Here is a 19291-nt window from a genome sequence, read left to right on the forward strand (position 1 = left end):
TGTTCAAAAGCAGAAGCAATTCATTTATTTCTAGATAATTAGAAATTATGGCACGTGGAAGTAAAAGGAATGAAAAGTGATGGGAGAAGAAAAGCTTTGTCGTGAGTCAGAACCGAGACGAGAAAAGCTCTTTAATTCAACCTCTGATTACTAAGTGGCTCCGTCCATTATCTTTACACAGTGAATAGGAGAGCGCCATAAAGGTAAAATGTGACTCATCCATCCCCACTGGTTATCACTTTATGCTCTTATACGACACCCCCTCAACGTGCCCCCCACTCAGAAGCCCCCCTCCACCCTCCAGCAACACTCTGACATACTGCCTCCCCCTCAGAAAGTGATTTTAAACTGCATATACCCAGGCATGTCTACATACTGAAATGCTTTGTCCATATATCTGTTGATGGATGTTTTCAGACCAAACTTTTGTGTATGTATGCTCGCTCGTGTATGCATGAAAATCTGGATAAATGCATTCTGCCAGTTCCGATGTGTACCCTCTCAATCGGCGAGCACTAAGTGCCCACAGGTCCCTCGTTCTCTTTGCTATGGTCATACCAAGAAGTATTGCCTCCCTTATTGCTGTTGAAAAGCCCCATCAGTGCCAGGCACTCTGATTTATGTCCCTGATCCTCTCCACCTCCAGCTCCCTTCCATTAGGCTTTACAATATTCCCCCCATTGTTCAGCTAGCAGCGTTATCGCCCATGCCCAGGCCTGTCACCGCAACCTGCCCCGTACACAATCAAAAGCAGGAGGAATGTAGTGGGGGAGTGGGATAGGGCGAAAGCTTATAGGACAGAGAGAGATTGAAGAGCTCGGTACAACAGATTGGTGAGGGGTGTAGTAGAAGATACCAAAATGGCACGTATTGAATTGGAAGATGTCCATCTAGGTTTTATTGTGAAAGTGTTGGGGCTGCAAAAGGCACAACCAATATAGGAGTATGTGCCATTTGGTTACTGACCCCCAACCAAATGTGTATGTCCATTAAGATATAGATTTTTATGACTTCAGAATGAGTTTTGAGTGACTGTATGCATGACAGATAAGGTGATGGTGATTCCCATAGCATTTTTGATACATACCTCATTCTTGTCAATTCCAGTCAGCTTTATGGCCAATGTAGAAAAGGTTGGTTGAAGGCAGTGCACACCAATGTGGTCATTTAAATGTAGGTGCCTTTCAAATGAGGGTTTACAATCGAGTGCAGGCAGATGCAAGTAGTTAAGTGTGGTACAATGAATGCTTGAGAGGCAGCATGGTGAAAGGTCGAGTGGGCGCTTGAGCAGAATGTGAATGAGACGGGCTATTTAAAGAGGCTGTTTGTCTTGATGGTGCGCGGGCGAAGATGAAGCTTATCAAGGTTGTTTGTTAAGGGTGAATCATAGCAAGTTATTTTTTCTCGAGGTTAACGAGAAATCAGGCACTATTTTAACTCAGGACCATGAGTAGAATTGTAACTTTTCTTTCAGTTTTAATCATGTGAAAGTTAGTTCAGTTTTAAATCAGACAGCAGTCAAATCACACTTATACAAGCAGACATTTGTATAGGAATTTCCCTTCTGTTGGCTTTTTATGACATAAAACTGAATCAATACAAAGGTGAAATATTTATTGAGTGGCTTTTCAAGTGCTGGCTTAACCTCCTTTTCACAGAAATAAGAATAGTTTTATGTGTATGTACTGATGAGTATGTAAATGGAAACATTATTTTTCTTGGGGAAAAGTAACAGTTATGTCCCCTCACTGATTGCGTTCCGTGAAGGTGTTTGTAAGATGGGTTGATTGTCTGGTTATGGTATGGTGTGCTATATGATTCAATGCAAAACTATCACCAAATTGCCTTCATTGCATATTCAGAGTCCTCCTCCATCCTTTAGAAGCGTCAGATCATTTCAGTAAAGGATATTTCTGACACTTACCTTTTAAGAAGGGGAGACGATGAGAAAACAGGATGAAAAGCAGTGGAGGAGGGAGCGCCCGTGGGTGCAGGGGGTGCCAGACGAGCTTGCTTGCTTTCAACTCTGCAGAGGATAAAGACGAAGAAGTTTTAATATCTCTAAATCAGTGGCTCGATATTGAAAGTGTCATCTAATTGAAAATGATTTAGGATACTGGGCCCGCCTGGCAATCATATATAAATTCACTTCTGACACCGGCTCCAAACTCTCTCTATTTCTACTTTATGAGTCATTTGCATGGTGGGGGCCTTGGAGAGTATAAAACATGCAAATGATATGGAGGTGATGCATCCCCCCTCTCCTCCTCCTCCATCGCTCCATCTCTCTCGTTCTCCTCTTAGCCTCAGGAGAAATGCTTTCTGCTTTGCCGCTGCCTTTGTCCAGAAAGTCATTTATTTCTCTTGTTGTTCTCTCGCTTGCTATTTTACAGCTTGCCTCATAGGTTAGGGGGAAAAGAACCCTGCGCTCCATTCAGCTGAATAACTGTCATCTCCTATTTGCTGTGTTGTGCACCCAAGTTATTTCCCTTATTTTGTAAGAAGGCCAATGTAGATGCAATACAATGGGAAATGTGTATCCCAGCTCTAAATGTTTAACTGTTCAGTGGCACTAAAAGCATTGAAGCACATTTTTATGTCTTAGACTGTAATTTTAAGTAATTACTGTCCAACTTAAGCATTGAGTTGATGTTTTTGGGTTGTTTTTCAAAAAGCTCTTTATTTCTCATTTTTGCACCATTAGCGTCTGCAAGACTGTACTCTCAAAAAGAGAAGTGAGACAAAATACACAAAAGTGTAAAGTGACTTTTATCTAGTCTGATTATCTAGAAAAGTGCTATACAAGATAGCACATTTGTAGTGGTAACTTATAAATTCAACAGTTAAGTTCATGTCTATACGTGTAATGAACAATGTATTATGCAATGCCACATGTTAAGTCATGTTCAAGTTGATGAATGGATTAAAACATACTTATTATTTGTTAAAATATCAAACCAATTTCTAAAATGTACTGTATGTTTATCAAGGGAGAGCACAACAGTGTGTGTTTTATTCATGAAATTGTGTAAAAACAGCAACAAAAAACTTTTAAGGTTGATGATTGAATTCTTTTTGCCCTTTTTCCTAATAATTCCTAAACCCATCTCTCCTCTCATACGGCTATAAGGAGTTCAGAAGGGCCGACAGTTGGCTTACTCTTTACAGCTTCTATAAAACTTTTATGACGTGAAAATCCTCTGTTTGGCTCTCTGGAGGGAAAACTTAGATTAAGGGATGAAGGGATGAGGGGGGAGCAGAGCAAAGATGGGAAGAAATAAAACAAGCTCGAGACGCGGATATAGATAGTTGCCCTTTTGGTCTACCTTCGCCCACAAAGCTCTCGTTATTAAGGCATAAATAAAGTTGCATACTCTGGGAATATCCTGTTGCACATTATCATCTAACACTGTGTGGCCTTTCCTTGTAGAAATGGGGCAAAGTTATCCCACTGGGTGTAATTTGTGTGTAAACATGTGTGCCCTGTTTTTTTCCCCCTGGATCTGCGGTTTTGGTCCATTTACCAAGAAAAAGAGTACAGCACAATAATAATCCGCTGTGTACTATATTTATGTGCATATGGTGAATTCGACATGCATACGGGCGTCTGAAAGTGTTGCGGTGCCCCTGAAACACAAGCCCACCGCTAACCTACGCGCGCATATGTCTGTGCATGTTTATGGGCCTTATTGGTGCCTATATGCATCAGCAAGTACATGCAAATTCTCCGTGGTGTCTTGTCTTAGTTTGCATATTGTGGAGTGAATGACTGCGTCTCAAGTGTTGCAGAGGGAGCTGTTGTGTGCGTGTGCGGTGGCAATCTTGTTTGTCTTCCACTGCTGCTCCCCAATGGCTCCCCCTGGACCTGCTCTCTGCCTAATTGAGTGACTACAGAAAGGAAAGAAAGGGAGCTGAAAGACAGAGGGAGCCGTGATAGCGTGTGCTCAATTACCCACACACAAACAAGACCACCACAGCACAGAAGAAAAGTCCAAAGCAACAAAAACTGTTATGAAGCCGCACAATGAGCCTGTTATATAGCAGTTAACTCCAGTCACTGTGAATGAAAAAACGGCTGTACTTAATCCAGCTCAGGAGCCTCTCGGGGCAACACTGAGGTAAACCAAATTGTAGATAAACTGTTATGTCGTGTCTGTGAGGCCTTGAAATGTCTCAAGTGCTGCAAAATTGATTTCTTCACAAAATAAAACACTAAAAGTAACACAGGAAAACTAGAAATGGCCAAAACATGGTTAAACAATAGTTTCAGCAGGATTGCACCAGAACATCCGACCAAGAGTCATTCATCTTAAAAATAGGCTTTTGTCCAACTTGTGTCTCACGAGGGAAAGTGGTTGGTTTATAGTTTTTATTGTTTATGACCTACAGTAGAAATGTTTGTGGGTCATTAGGTGCTGTTGGTATGTAGTTTAGAAATTGTGCCATGCAATCAGATGCATTTGTTTAAGTTAATTGGTCACCTGTCTTTGTTTAGAACAAAATCAAACTTCTCTCGCCTCAGATTAACAGCGTTTTGTGCTTTGCTCATTGATTCTGAAGAATTATGTGGTGTTTTTAAGTCCATGTTATATTTTTTACTCATAAGCAGCCATGTTTGTTTTAATACGGAAGGACCATGTGTGTCCCTGATTGGATAATCCACCTGTCAATCACGCTCATCTGAATTTGTGGAGACTGTGGAGTGACCAGACCTGATATTGATATTTTATAAACACATAAAAATTAATAACTATGTACAATTCTATGAAATCATAACTATAAAACACCCTGCAAATATTGGTGGAGATTATTTTTGAGGATGAAAAATCTCAAATTGTTCATATTCATACCCCAAATAAGTATCACATTTTTAAAGTTTTAGATTCCAGCTTGTTTGTGTTTGACATGTAGCATTAGCCTGTCAAACTTGCATTAAAACAAAACTTCTAAAATGGCTGACTTGCACTGACATCCAAATGACTGTTTCACTATGAATTTGCATTATGTCTGTATAATTGAATGCTTTTGTGGCACTGAAAAGAGCTCTCTTCAATATTTTTTTTAGTACCATACAGAAACACACCATTTGGGCACATGGGCCAAACAGTCTCTCTCGGCACTCTAGGACCATTAGAGACAGAGACAGCTGGAGAAGAATGGAGAGGACACGGCAGTGAGCTCTCTGGGCCCATTAGAGCAACACAGAGCAGGGCCACTACCAGGAGAATAGACTGCCGAAACAAGTGGTTTAGGACTTTCTAACGAGGACAGGCAATACCTCTTGATGGATGACAGCCTTCATATTGTACTGCTGTGCATTCAGTGTGTGTGCAAAGAGGCTCGGTCTGCAGGCATGTGTGGTTATTCAGCTTGTGTGCTCGTGTGAGATGCACGCATCAGTGTTTTTACAAGTAATGTGTAAAATTGATTATTTTCTTGAAATTCAGGTGGAGGGAGGGGTGCAATTAGGCCTTTTGCTGTTTATGTCAATATAATTCTTAGCAAATTTGTACTTAAGTTTTGGGGACAATATTGATACAGACATTATTTTGCCCTCTTATTTAATTGATATAATTTGAATTATTCATAGATTTAGGTAGTACGCACCATGGTAATTATGCATCACATTGCTAGTCACTAAGATATCTCCAACACATTCTTAGTAGCTTTTTCCTGTTTGCAAAAATATAATACATTGATATTTTTTAAATCTGGAAAAACGTGTGTTAAAATGGCATTATTTTTTACATGGCTCAAAAATATTTTCATGCACCTCATTCCAACTTTGTTGAAAAGCAAGACAGATATTGTTAAACAGAACACCAGTGTTCCTCCAGTATCGTTGACACATTCACTTGCCAGTACAATAGAGCCCAAAGCCCACAAGCGTGGAAGTGTCGGCCGCTCGTGTAGGCAATGGGGCCCTTTTACATGCTATTTAAGAGGATAAAAAGCATGTCCTTTTCAGCACGACACCGGTGTCACTGTGTTTCAAAGGCGCTCCAGGGCTATTTAGGAGCAGTGGCAGCACCGCCCGCCTTGATTAAAGCGCCACAGTGCAGAAAGGAGAGAGGCAACACTCGCTAAGTGAATATGGAAATGAACTCAGCTGCTTGCTCCCACGCCAGCCTCCTCTAACATCCACATGGGTGCTGTCCTGTTTATGATCTTGCACTTCAATAAACTGCTTCTATGTGCTGTTTGTGGTTAAAATACAATCTAAAGAGAGATGGCAGTGTGAGTATCAAGGGGGCAGAGAGGACAAATAAAAGTAAGTGAGAGATAAATGAGGATATAATACATCCTAAAGTGGAGATATGATATGCGCCTCTTCAAGCACTGATTCGTGATTTAGAAAGGGTATGAGTATGAGTATTGAGTATCTAGCCTCAGTTTGACGCATACATTTTTATATTTTGCAAGTCAACAGTTGTAACAAACATATATGATATGAAACTGTATTACCTTTGGCAATCCTTGTCCAAACTCCTTTCCACCAGTTATTCTCTTTTGTGGGTGAGCTCATTTGCATATGTGCTCTGTCACATGCCATTGGCCCTCAAATGGACATGTCTCGCCATTGAAAATTCCAGCAATTAACCCAACACAACATTGTTGTCATGCTGTAATTGACCTAATTGTTTGGCTTGTCAGCTCCTGTTCTACATATTAAGCATTAAATATGCTGGGCGTCATTAATCAAAGGATTATCATTTTCCCAGACAACAGGAGAGCGTTGTGTCTTGTTCTTGTTTATCTGTGTAAGACGTTAAAGAATCTCTGCAAGGTGCTCTAACCCCATTGCCCTCCCTGCATTTTAATCACTTCAACATTTTACAGACTTTAAGCCTTTAATAGCTTGTGAAAGCCTCAATTTTACAGCTCACTAATACTCCTCTAAATTACTCATAGCCTTCTTGTGTTATTTTTCAGACAAAGAGAGATTTTGAGAACAGCATGAAATTGTAATGTTTATTTTGAGTAAACTGCAAATCAAAATCTGTTACTCCAACACTATGGTAACATTACGGTAAAGCTCCCACTCGAGCTGTATTGTGCTGTCCCTGGGCTCACAGTGCTGTTCATATATTGGTCCTTATGGAGTGGTGTGTGTTATGTGCAGTAGCAGATGGCTCAGCTCCAATTCGCTGCTGATTCACGACTCAGACGTATGTATTTAGAAGCAGATTGCCTCCAGGTTGCTATAAAAGGTGTTGAGCTGCCACTTTTATTGGATTTTTTAAGTGAAAAGATTACATCCTGTATATGTCTAATGGCCCCCCATTCGCCACTCATTCTGTTTTCTCTACTGGTCTGGTCTTGTGTCAGCTGCAGCCACAGAGGAGGCACTGCTCTCTTAAACCCTATGCACACAGCCAGTGCATTAATAACAATAACAATAAAAAGGTAATCAAATCTGTAAAAACAATATGTACTTAATGTTGGCCTGCGATCCACTGCTAAAAGCCCACCTCATCAAACAGCAAATTAGTCTCAGCAGTAACTTTATTACAGCCAGGCCCGGAGACGGCTAGCTATAAATAATTCAACTTCACCGTCTGAGGAAGTGCTGAGATTTAATTCGAGTGAATGGAGAGTGTATGAATGAGGTGCGAATGTCTGTTTGTGAATGCCTGGGAGGGAATGTTTCAGCCACTGTGCGTACGTATCTGTGAAATTAGACATCCCCAAAACACAGCAGCCTATACTCCCCTCTGTTCTCATTGGCAGATTGCGGCTTTTGTCTCCCCCGAGTAGAGAGGCTCCCACCAGGTAGTGTCATGGCAACGGGGCTCATGCATCCATCACCCCACGGAGAGAGGAGTGCACCGGAAGAGGAGCAGTGAGTACAAAAATGAGAGGATAATATAGGTTCCACACATTTCCAAAACAATGTCATGTTTGTGCAAGATCCGAAAATACAGGATATAAATTGTACATTATGGTCATAGTTGATGAGATAATCCATAACAAGATATCTTACATGATAGATAAAGTGTATAAAACAACAAACTTATGTAAAATGTAAAAAATAAAAAAGCGACTAGATGTGCAATATATTACAATTGTAGTACATTTGAAGAACACGTACTTTCTAAAGACATTTAAGAAAAATCCTGACGTTGCCATCGTTGTAGGAACATTGCTTTCATACAAGTAATTGGGCATTCAGTAAAACATGTACCAAACATTTAAACAACAATGTGATTTCTTGCATTATTCTTTCATTTGATCCATTCAGAGACGGTATATCTGTCAGTTTACCATATGTACCTTAAACACCTTTTATTCTCTGCTAGAATACATTTTGTGTTGCCTGCAGAGGAGATTTTATTAACGTCTACCTGACTACATACTATTCCATGTTTTTCTGCTTTCTGTAAATGTGTCAAAATCAGAGCGCAGACAGGTATGTTACATGTCGACGGGTCAGGACAGATGGAAACTGTCTGCTTTCCATAAAATTGTCAGTGCTCTACCTGCGTCATATTTCTTCATTAGCATAGTGTAGATAGGCATCGGGGGAAATGTCCCTCACTTTGATGTGAATGCTCAAGTGTAGTGTATTAAGCTCAACGCAGAGCAGAGCAGGCCATTTGAATTCACTGTGTAACGTGTGTGGAATTAAGCTATTAGAGGCAGCTTTTATTTAGCTTTCAATAAGTTTACAATTCTCTGTGTGTGCAAGTATACGTTTGTTTCCATTGACAACAGGTGCATTGTGGGTATTGTCGTGGAGCGTATTATCTGGCACAGGTAGACGTTTATGTGGGTACTTTGTTTTGTGAAAATGAGAAGCAGTGGGGACGAGAAGGTTCTATGAGGAGTGAAGGAGGGAAATGGCACAAGGCGAGGTCTGACTTGTAATTGAGGAGTGGGATGAGAAAATGCTATGGGGATAGTGAGAACAGAGGGCGGCTGGGGAAATATGCAGTGGTGCTGCATGGGGTCCTGTGGAGCAAGCCATGGATGAGTAAAGAAGCCGGGGGAAGCTGGGCTTCTTCTTTTAAACATGGATGAAAATACCTTTCTTCTCCCACTTCCTGTTCTTTGACCTTAAAGATCATACATCAGGTCCAACACGATAGCCAATGAGGTTCCTTATGTAGTAAGAAGCTATAAGTGTGTTATCAGCTTGCAATCCCCACAACAATTGTATTTGTATTACCACAATGTAGTGGCACAATAAAAAGAAAACCTGCAACTCATTAAACTATTACAAAAACTTAACCTGCTTTTAATGCCAATGTTAGCTGAAAGTTTAACTCTTTTAGTTTGCAATGTTTTGTAATGTAGTATCGTAAGTTCAAAATTCCTATATCGTAGCTAGTAGTAGATGGAAGAATAGCTTGAGAAAAGTTTGGGGCTGTGGGTCATGGCCTCACAAACACAGTAAGACAGCGCTCACCTCTTGTATTAAAGGTGAGGTCGGAGTGCATGTGATGTCGCAGCAATGCAATATCTGTGGCAATAATAGTGACCTGGAGGTGGCTTGAGGTAACACAACCCGCAACGGTTTGTTTCTCCAAACGCTGCCCTATAAAAGAAGGTGTAGGTGCGTTGTGCAGTATGTGTGTAGAGGTGGCCACAGAGCAATCAGTCCCAGTGACATTCCTGCTGCCTCGCCTGGCTTCACCCCCCTTCGCCCCGTGGCCCACTGAGTCCCAGCGTGTATGCGACGGGGCAAGCGATAAGGCCAACATTACTGAGGGATAAGAACTGAATTAGCTTCCTGCTGTGAAAAACAGCCACCACAAGCTGAGCCAGGGGTGTTTGTGTGCTCAGCGTGAGAGAGGAAGTGGTCATTCACATAATACTGTATTAGATCACATACTGGAAAATGGTTTCACAGGGTCTATATAATGTGGCCGTGTAATGTCCCCGCCACTGTTTTCTCTCCACTTGTGTTTTATTTGTTTTTTCATTTAGGAGTTGAGTAATATTTCTGAAGTAAACATTTCCAACCTCCAAGTAATGCTGCCTCAGTGTTCAAAGAGCTTTTATTGCAAAAGAGGCAATAACATCTGTGAGAAAAAAGTTATGTTTTGGTAGACTTTTCTCATCTCAATTTCTAAGTATATAACAAACGACATCACATTTACAGCAGTGTAGTAGATACATTTGAGTAGTCTTGATACAAATGTGCAATTGTGAAAGAGGAGGGGAATCTAAATGATGGATTAGTTAGAGCAAGGGTGTCCAAACTGTGGCCCAGACCACTTTTTGTTGGCCCAAACAACAAAAAATTTAACTTTTTACTGTAAAATTGGAATTTTTTGGGTTGTCTGTGACCCTCTGCTCCATACAACTTTCAAAATGCAGAAAAAAGTGTGGACACCCCTGAGTTAGAGGATTACCTATTCATCTCCACTTATGAGCACTACATAACTCTAGTAAAACTACACCTTTCCGTGACAAAATTCCCAAACAAAAATGGTGAAAAGGGTCCGTTTGCCATATCTTTCTGTTACGTTTTCTGAAATAATTAACATATTTGTCACACTCTGCAACGCCCGAATCCCTTGTTTGTCCTTCAACACCCACAGTCTCCAAATGTGACCTGGCCAGGGGGAGAGGATATTGGAGGCGTGATGTGATAAGAGTAAATACAGTATCAAGGCAAAGGGAGCTGAAATATAGATGAGGGCCCGACGCGCAGCCTGCAGCCCGGCCACTCCAGCGCGCTTTATCATCCACTGCTTGTAATTGAGCAGTAGGAGAGAGGCCCCGGGGCAGCTCACCACAGCCAGCAGCAACGCTTAAACTCAAACCACTGACCTGCCATGATGCCTTGCAGCCCTTGAATGAATTATTGTATAGGAATGTCTCATGATTTGACACCGTTTATCCAGTTAATACGCCAAAGTCCATCTGGGACTTATTGTGGCATTGTTTTCAGGCTATTTTCCTTTAAGTTTTCAGCAATCCATTTTTTTCTTCTCGTGTAAGTGAGCGAGGCAGTGTTTTGATTTCTGCTTTAAGTATGCAAAAATGAAGAAATTGCCAAAGCAGAGAGCGCTGTTGGCAGGACTGTCTGTGAAACAAGCTGAGCCTCTCACTCTGCTAGCAGTTGTTTCATATTGTTTAATGGAAATGAGTGTTCAGTTTTCCTGTTGCCATTGTCTGGGGCTTTTTGCTCAGTCCGTTTCTTCAAATTATACCTTTACCTTTTCGTTTCTTCATTTTACAAACATGCAAAACAATCTGTCGTCAACATCCTATTCTCTTTCTCGCGCTGTGTTGCTCCGATTTACATATTTGGCGTAATGCACTCTTCAGATCTGGCCAAGATAATGATTATGTTTTGTGCGAAAAGTAGTTATTGGTAAAATGGGAAGGAATTGATGCATAATATAAAGCTCAAAATCACATTTGTATTTAAATTCTGCAACAGTTCAGTGCTTTTGGTGTTCGGTCCCTTGTGCTTAGTGCTGTTAAATATACATGACTTGCATTAGCAGCTCTCATTAAAATGTATATCTATTAAATATCGATATCTCAGATGCACATTTTTCAGTGGTGCATAGATAGTTGGAATGTAACCAAAGTGTAAAAATGTAGGCTGCATGTAACATTTACTTTTATTATTGGAGACCTAGAAGAATTTAAGCATGGCATTGGTCAAATTCCACAACAGGCGACTGGATCACCCTTGTAGGTTTTTATATATTGTACCAAGGTATCATAACTACAGAGACTCTGATAAAACAATTTTGTCCTTTACCCTGGCACGGGGCTCTCTCAAATGGAAATATACTTCCTGTGGCACCATTCCTGGTTCCATATATTTTTCCTCTAATACTAACTTTCTTGATCTAATACGGTCTAGTCATACTATTTAAAATGATTGCAAATTCCCTCTTAACAAACATATTATGCTTTTTTAGGGGTATGTAGTATTCAGTAAATACCAATACAATACGCAGAACATCATTTTACATCTTGTTCATTGTAATCCACCGTGATCGTCTCCACACGTACGACCTGAAGTCTTGATTGTTTGAATAATTGCGAGTAAGTACAGAGTAGTGGGCGGAGATGGGTATCGCACGAATACCACGCTGATGTGTAATCTGTTGCAGTGACATTATTTATCATATGAAAAGTTGTTGTGTACAAGAAAAACACAGGGGTTGGACTACAACCTGCTCTGTATATCAGACTAATTTAAATTGGTTGATTAGTAGTTGTCTATATAGCGGGAGATTGACGAGCGCGTTGCCATGAGACGACTTGCCTGCTAATTAAGACAAGACGAAGGAGGAGTATAAATACATCTAATCGCAAGTGAGTGTGCAATCGCTTGAGTAACCTTTTGCATAAATCCGAGTGTGTTTTTTTGTCCCGGTGTAGTGATGTGCATATTAGCATGTTGTTGTAGATTAAAATATATGCAAGTACCGGTATATTTAGTCGCTCTGAGGAGGAGGGCTTGTTGTAATCTGTGGGGAAAGCATACGGAGGGTAGGGGGAAAGAATCCGCTGTTCTGTGTAATTACCTCATAATTGTGTACCAGTCACTGATTGCTGAAGTGTGTGATAGATGAGCTGCTGATTTGACTGTGCTATTTTAAGAAGCATAAATGTGCCCTAGTTTAGTGTATGCTTATGACTTCACTGTTGGCCCTGTCCTGTAAACATATAGAGCCTAGATCTGGGCTCCAGCCATGACTATAGTAGCTGAGCAGGGCTAGGCATGTTTTTATTTTTGAATACATGCTGAATTTGTCTTGTTATTTGTCTTATCAAAAACAAATGTAAAAGGCCTTCAATATCAATTTCTTGAACATTAAATCATAGCCATTTTCCCCAGAAATAGTCACAAAAAGTTACATTTCTGAATTCTGCTCCAAACTACAATATCCTTGATCATTCTGAAACTCTGAAAAATGTCTGAACCACCCGCCATTTCTTGATTAGGGATGTCGAGATTATTTGGTTAATAGATCACTCACGTCACATGTTTTTTCACCAATACCGATATCCAATGTATATCTTAGTTTTGTGTCCAATATTTGCCAATAAAACAATAAAAACACACATTTATGTTAAAGATATAGTTAAATTAAATTCACTGTTCATCTTTGTACAAAATAACAATAGAGTGTATTTTTCTGGGATATAAAACAATTTGTGACATACTTGTATAAACATACAGCCATATTTTAACCTACCTGGTTTCTTATTTCTGTTTTTCCTTATTAGTCTGTTCAAAAAGTCAAATCTGATGCCCCAGGGCAGCTGTGGCTACAACAGTAGCTTACCACTATCGAGTGTGGAGTGAATAAATAATGCAACGTGAAGCGTCTATGAGGAACCAAAAAAGTGCTATTTAAATATGATGCATTAAACTGGGGATGACACACATTTTTAATACTGGACCGATACCAATATTTGGGGAAAGAGCGATATCTGATGACAATATGCCATCTCTAACTACTAACTAAAAAAATAATTATTGTGACGAATTTAGAAGCCAAATTAAGCTACATTTTAGAAGCTAAAAGGTAAATTAAGTAAATCTAAGTCTATAATATATTTTGTAACTTTATTTTGTCATTCAGAATGTTTGATTTTGTCACAAACTTGAGTTTAACAATACTTTCTGTGAGTTTGTGAGTTCTCATGTCATGTTATGTCTTGTAAAGGTGCATTCACACATCCACACTAGATCAAAGTTGGTTCTGTTTGAATTTTGGTTTAGTTTAGTCCAAAGTCTGTCAATGCCGGAGGTTTTTGTGTCAAAAAAGCTATTGTTTGATGGTGTCCGGCCCGTGTTATTTTATTACTGTAGTTACAAGTACAGCAAAATTTCTTTCTACAAAAAACTGAAAGCCATCAGAGCTGCGCTGCTTTAACCTGTTTTAAAGATTTCTGTCATACTGTAAATAATTTACATGGTGCTGTTTTTCACATGCAGCTGAAATCTAGACACTGGGGACTTTTTATTACATCCAGAACAAAAAGGTCATCAAAAATCAGGAGTGTATGTGATATTATTAAATATGATGATGGTGGAATTGAATAAAGTGTAGCTTTGTTCGGATTTACCCGTAACTGTGTTCACTGTGAATGCTTGGCGCAGTGTTTTCCGGCGATAAACAAATCATTGTCAGACACATATCACAGCGAGTAACGTTCAGTGGATTGCACCAAAGACTGCAATCTGTGCACTAAGACCACTTATAGTCTTAAAACAAAGGAAAGCCTGCTTTTAATTTCTCTTTTTTTCAGGAAACAGCTTACCATGAAAGTCCACAAATGCAAAAAAAGATGTATTTGTCATGTGAACTATTAGAAGCTAAAACAAATATGTCAAAATAAGACAAACAAAACTGCAGCTTATGTCAATGATCTGTTGTTCCTTCTTGGTCTGTATCCAAGAAGGAACAATGTTGGACTTGGAATAATACAAGCAACTCATCATTTTATTAGGGCTTATCGGTGTACATTTATTTTAATGACAAAGGCACATAAACAGTAGTATTTTAACAAGTGCATCGATATTATCATGATTTACAAACCCCAGTGATGACTTGTTTGCACTGAACATAAGGATGTGCGTGTTCAGTTCTAATATGTCGCTTGGGACTTTCGCACTCATCAGCCTCTCGAGTTCCCATTAACACGTCTCTCTGAGGCCTGACTCATGACGACTTACAAACTGTTGCTCTGCCTGCCACAAATTAGCACTTCAAGCTGGTAAAGCCATCCCCTGCACACATTCTCCATCTTATTATTTGATGCTGTGATAAAGATATGCTCAAAGTGAACACGGTGAGTGACCTTCAGCCGTCTCTCCGTGCGCTTCTCCTCTTTCTGTTGTCTTCTAAAAATAGACCCCTGGTGCGCGGAGTGCCACCGATGGCTGCGTGGGTGCTGGCGTCAGTGAGAGGGTCCCAAAGATGAGCCTAATTAACTCGTCGAGGTGTGCATGAGGGAGGGAGAAGTGGACAGACAGGGGGCTGGTTGAGTAATGACAGAGGAAGATGGAGTGAAGAAGGAGAGAAAGGAGAGGAAGAATATAATGAGGAGGTGGGGTCAGAGACAGGGGTGGAAAAAGCAAAGCTGGGTCTCTCTGGGGCACGGATGTAGTCGTGAACAAGGCTGGGCGAGAGTGATGGAGAGGCCCGCTAATTAGACACAAGACCAAAAGCCCCTTCTCACTTTACATGGAGCTGCAGAGGGATCGAGAAAGGAATGGAGATGGATGAGTCGAGCAGCTGCGGCGCCAAGATATGAAAAGGAAATATGTAATCTTCAATACAGAGCGTGCACCAGCGAGTGACGGCAATCTAGCCAACTCAATTAGCCCGCGTCCGTAAAACAAACTGCTCTTAATCTGTGCTGTCAGACACTCGTATTCTAATGAAGTTCGGGAGGGGGGTGAGGAGAGAGAGAAAGAGAGAGACACTGAGATAACAAAATGATGAAGACGTCCTATAATCCTCTGTGGCTGAACTCACTCCACCCGACTAACTTTCAATGTACCTTATACTGGTGTAAATGCTTTGTTCTTTGCTCTGTACTTTTACTTCACTATTGTATTCCTCCATCAACAAAAATGGTGCAAAATAAAGGCACACACAGTCATTTGTTATAGCATCGCTTTAATTTTTCACTATGCCAGAACATATCCTATACTATACTATACTATACTATTATTACTACTACTATGACTATTTTTCAGTTCCTGACCATTTTGCTCGTCTACACTGTGCTATTTGAAAGATTATTTTTGTCAGTTTGTTTTTGCTCCTCTTTTCTTCTGAATGTGATGACATACTCAACACTCCTCTCATCCATATGTCCCCATGTGAACCCAGTGTGCCCTGCCATCTTGTGCTCAGCGGTCCTCTGTGAGTGTCCTGGCCTGGGCTGGCTGTAATCACTAAACAGGAGGTGTGAGTAGGCTAATTAACATGCTAACGAGCAACAGCAGTCGGCCAACACAGACCTACAGCCGCTCTGAGCACGAGCCTGACAACTCTTTTCCCATCTGTCACCACACAGACACGCACCTGTGCACCTAGATACTCTGTGTGGCTTTGAGGGCACACTTCCTCCATGTGAAAAGATGAATGGGGAGGTTAAGGGACACTATTGAAGTTCAGAGCCTTTTGTTCCAGAAATTGACAGTGTTGTGCCAGTCCCCCGTGGCTCAGTGCAGGAAGTCCAAGCCCAGACAGCTCCATACATCACTGTTGGCAGCAGCCAGGTGCTCTGGCTCTCTGTGCCAAGTCTAGTTACGCAGTCCAATATGCAGGAGTGTGTCAGCTCCCCTTGTGGCACTATTATGTTTGTTGCTATATTTTTATATTTTGTGTTGAGGCATTGTTTTGAAGCTACCAGGATCCATTGGGGCTCAGAATCCTCGGTACAAAACATCCAATTTCTGTTGTGGTTCTCTCTCCTCCTCCTTCACAATGTTTCACCAAAAAGATTTTCTTACTGATGTCTGTTAAAACACACAAACCTATACTGACAATTTATTATTTTACTAATAAATGCCTCAAACAGGCTTTAAAATCTTAAAACACTGTAACAAGGAAGTGTTGGAGTAAGTGGCTAAATGTAACAATTAGCCCAAGTACTGTACATGACATGTACAAATGGAAATCTGGCATTTTCCAGAATGCAAATTAATTACAATGTTAAAACTCTTTTTTTCAACCACTATAAAGGGAAAAGGTTTAACAATGTTTAATGTTTGTAATATAGATATAGACCATAGTATTTAATTAATTAGCCGTGCAATTGTTTTGTAATATTTTAAATGTCAGAGCCTGAAATAATCTAAAGTCATAGAAAAGTACTGGACCCAATGAGGAGCATATGAATGCCAGTTCTGGTGAAGATTTAATGGCACTACCTTTGTGGCCCAGTCCTCCTCATTTGTCATTCTTGATCCTCTCTCATTCTGTGGGTGCTGCTTCTCCACTGTTGTCAGGACAACCACGCTCGGTGGCTCAACCTGACTGTCCGTTTGTCTGCGCGCCCAAACATTTCTATTCGTCTACTCTATTCAGAGTTCCCAGAATACTGCTCCATATCACTGCTACTGCCATTATGAGTTTTGGCAGTGGCATCATTGTGTCAGGATCATGAAAAAACTGTTAAACTGATCAAGAGGTAATTTAGCCTCATATGTGTGTCTGTCTGACTGCAACAGTAGGAGCAGTAGGAGTGGTGGTGCGTGGCAGCAATGAGTCACAACATTGAAAGTATAGTGCTAGAAATGGTTTTAGTTTAACCTTAATACACATTTTAAATTAACTCAGCGGGCATTACCAGTATTGCGATTTAAAAATCCTGAATTACAATGTAATGGTGCAGCACAATGCAGCGAACTACATGTGGAGTACTAGTGATTTCCACGACCCCGCTGTTGCCTCTTCACTCATATGGCGTCTCTTCCTACATTCTGCAAACCAAAGCATGCTTCATAACCCATTGATTTGATTTTTTCTCTTTGAAATACTATTAGCCGTATCCCCCTCCCCTCACGCTCCGTGTAGTGTGCTGGATAGTCCTTTCACACAGACTGAACCCGTACTCCTCTCATTCATCAGTTTGTGTATTTGCATTTTCAATTAATTGCCACCGTCACGCGCAGAAGCTCTGAAAGCTGCTCGGGCTTTGTGTGTGACCCCTAATTGCAATCATTACGCAACAAAAGTAACCCGCCTTCAAGTGTTCAATTGTACACTAGGTTTAATTATGGGAACTGAGTTAAAGGCATTACTCAACAGTCTAATAGAGCAGATACCAAATGATGTTTTCTCGTAAAGTGAATGAAATGATAGTCCAGTGCGTAGTGGTAATTGCTTCCAGTTGCTCATTTACACAGCTGTGTCGTCTGGCTAAAAGTACATTTGAACACAGCTGATTTGTTCAAGGGTATCTGAGCATAATTGTTTTGGTTGATGCCAGGTTAAACATGAGACAAATGTCTGTAGAGGGCAGGTATAGAGTATATTTTAATTGGAGCTCATATTAAAAAAAAATCAAATTAGGTTTATCATAACATCACTGATTTGCGTTCACGTCTGGGTTACCATTGCAATATGAGATTAATGCCTTGATGGTGGTATGTTTTTTTCTGGTATGCATATTTTCAGGGGTGGTATGTGGTATGTCTGTGATATCTGAGGATTCCTGCCAGATATCGGTATCGGTTAGATATGGAAAATGTATAATAATAATGTAATTATTTGGCACCAATATTTTTCTACACACAACTTTTTTTTTCCCACAAAGAGATAAATAATACAGATAGGAGGCTAATTAGGCTATAATGTGTCTCTATGTTTACACAATCAGACCAGAAATTGTTTTATATCCCAGATAAATACATAAATTCATTATTTTGGTAATGCCCAAAATCACAACAGCAGTTGCCTCGAAGGGCGACATTGAAATAGAAAAGCAGATTAAACAAGATCCGGCTCCCACAGACGCTCAAGCTGACTCGCTTCCATTTGCAGATGGACTGTGGGTAGAAGGAGAGAGGGGGGTTCGTCTAGCAAGACAGTTCATCCAGGCAGATGAAGAGCTGTTCATCTAGAGTAGAGAGGGTTCCTCCAGGCAGTTAAGGAGCATCTGCAGGTCAGAGTCGTGATATGGGGCTTCTCAGGTGCGGTAGCCTCTGGAGCAGCATCAGCAGTGTCTGAAACAGTATCACTCCTAGAGAGGAGTGGAAGAAAGAAAACAATATGTGAACAGCAATGAACAGACACAAGTGAACTCAAATATGTAGGAAGAAGCAAAAAATGCTCAAACTGTCATACTTCCTCCAGCATAGTTGCTCCCAGAGCAGCGTAGCCAAGATACTGTAGGTTTTTATAGAAACTGTAGGTTTTTTATAACTTAACATAGTTATTATTAATACATATTTGTGGTCTTATTATTGGTATTGGCATTGGCAACAGATATCATATCAGCATAGGCTCAAAATAAATAAATATTATATCGAACCATCTCTACTTTGTTTAAGGTAGCAACAAGTCATTGCTATCCAAATGTTATTAATTAAATGACCCACTAAGTCCAATTAGGCCATAAGATTCAGTTAATATGTTGTAGTAAATGTATGGGTGTTGCCATTGTGATCCACATCTTGTATGGGGACATTGGGCATATCTGAAGTGAACTCCCCATGAGAAGAAATACATCTCTGCATGCAGACAGACACACACACACACACGCACATACACATACACACACACATACACATACACACACACACGCACACACACGCACATACACATACACACACACACACACATAC

The 19291-nt window shown here is 40.5% G+C and overlaps 1 protein-coding gene across 1 annotated transcript in view; it reads left to right on the forward strand.

Moving 5' to 3' along the window:
* The window catches only part of tnrc6c2 (trinucleotide repeat containing adaptor 6C2), a 115261-nt gene that overhangs the window by 12428 nt on the left and 83542 nt on the right, over positions 1-19291 (forward strand). The window contains exon 2 of the mRNA XM_072463870.1: positions 7732-7843. The gene's annotated coding sequence lies outside the window, so the exon portion shown is untranslated. The remainder of the gene's footprint in view (positions 1-7731; positions 7844-19291) is intronic.

This window comes from Eucyclogobius newberryi, unplaced genomic scaffold, assembly GCF_026437365.1.
Source record: "Eucyclogobius newberryi isolate DKJ021-1_F unplaced genomic scaffold, fEucNew1.0.hap1 SCAF_4, whole genome shotgun sequence".
Classification (NCBI taxonomy): domain Eukaryota; kingdom Metazoa; phylum Chordata; class Actinopteri; order Gobiiformes; family Gobiidae; genus Eucyclogobius; species Eucyclogobius newberryi.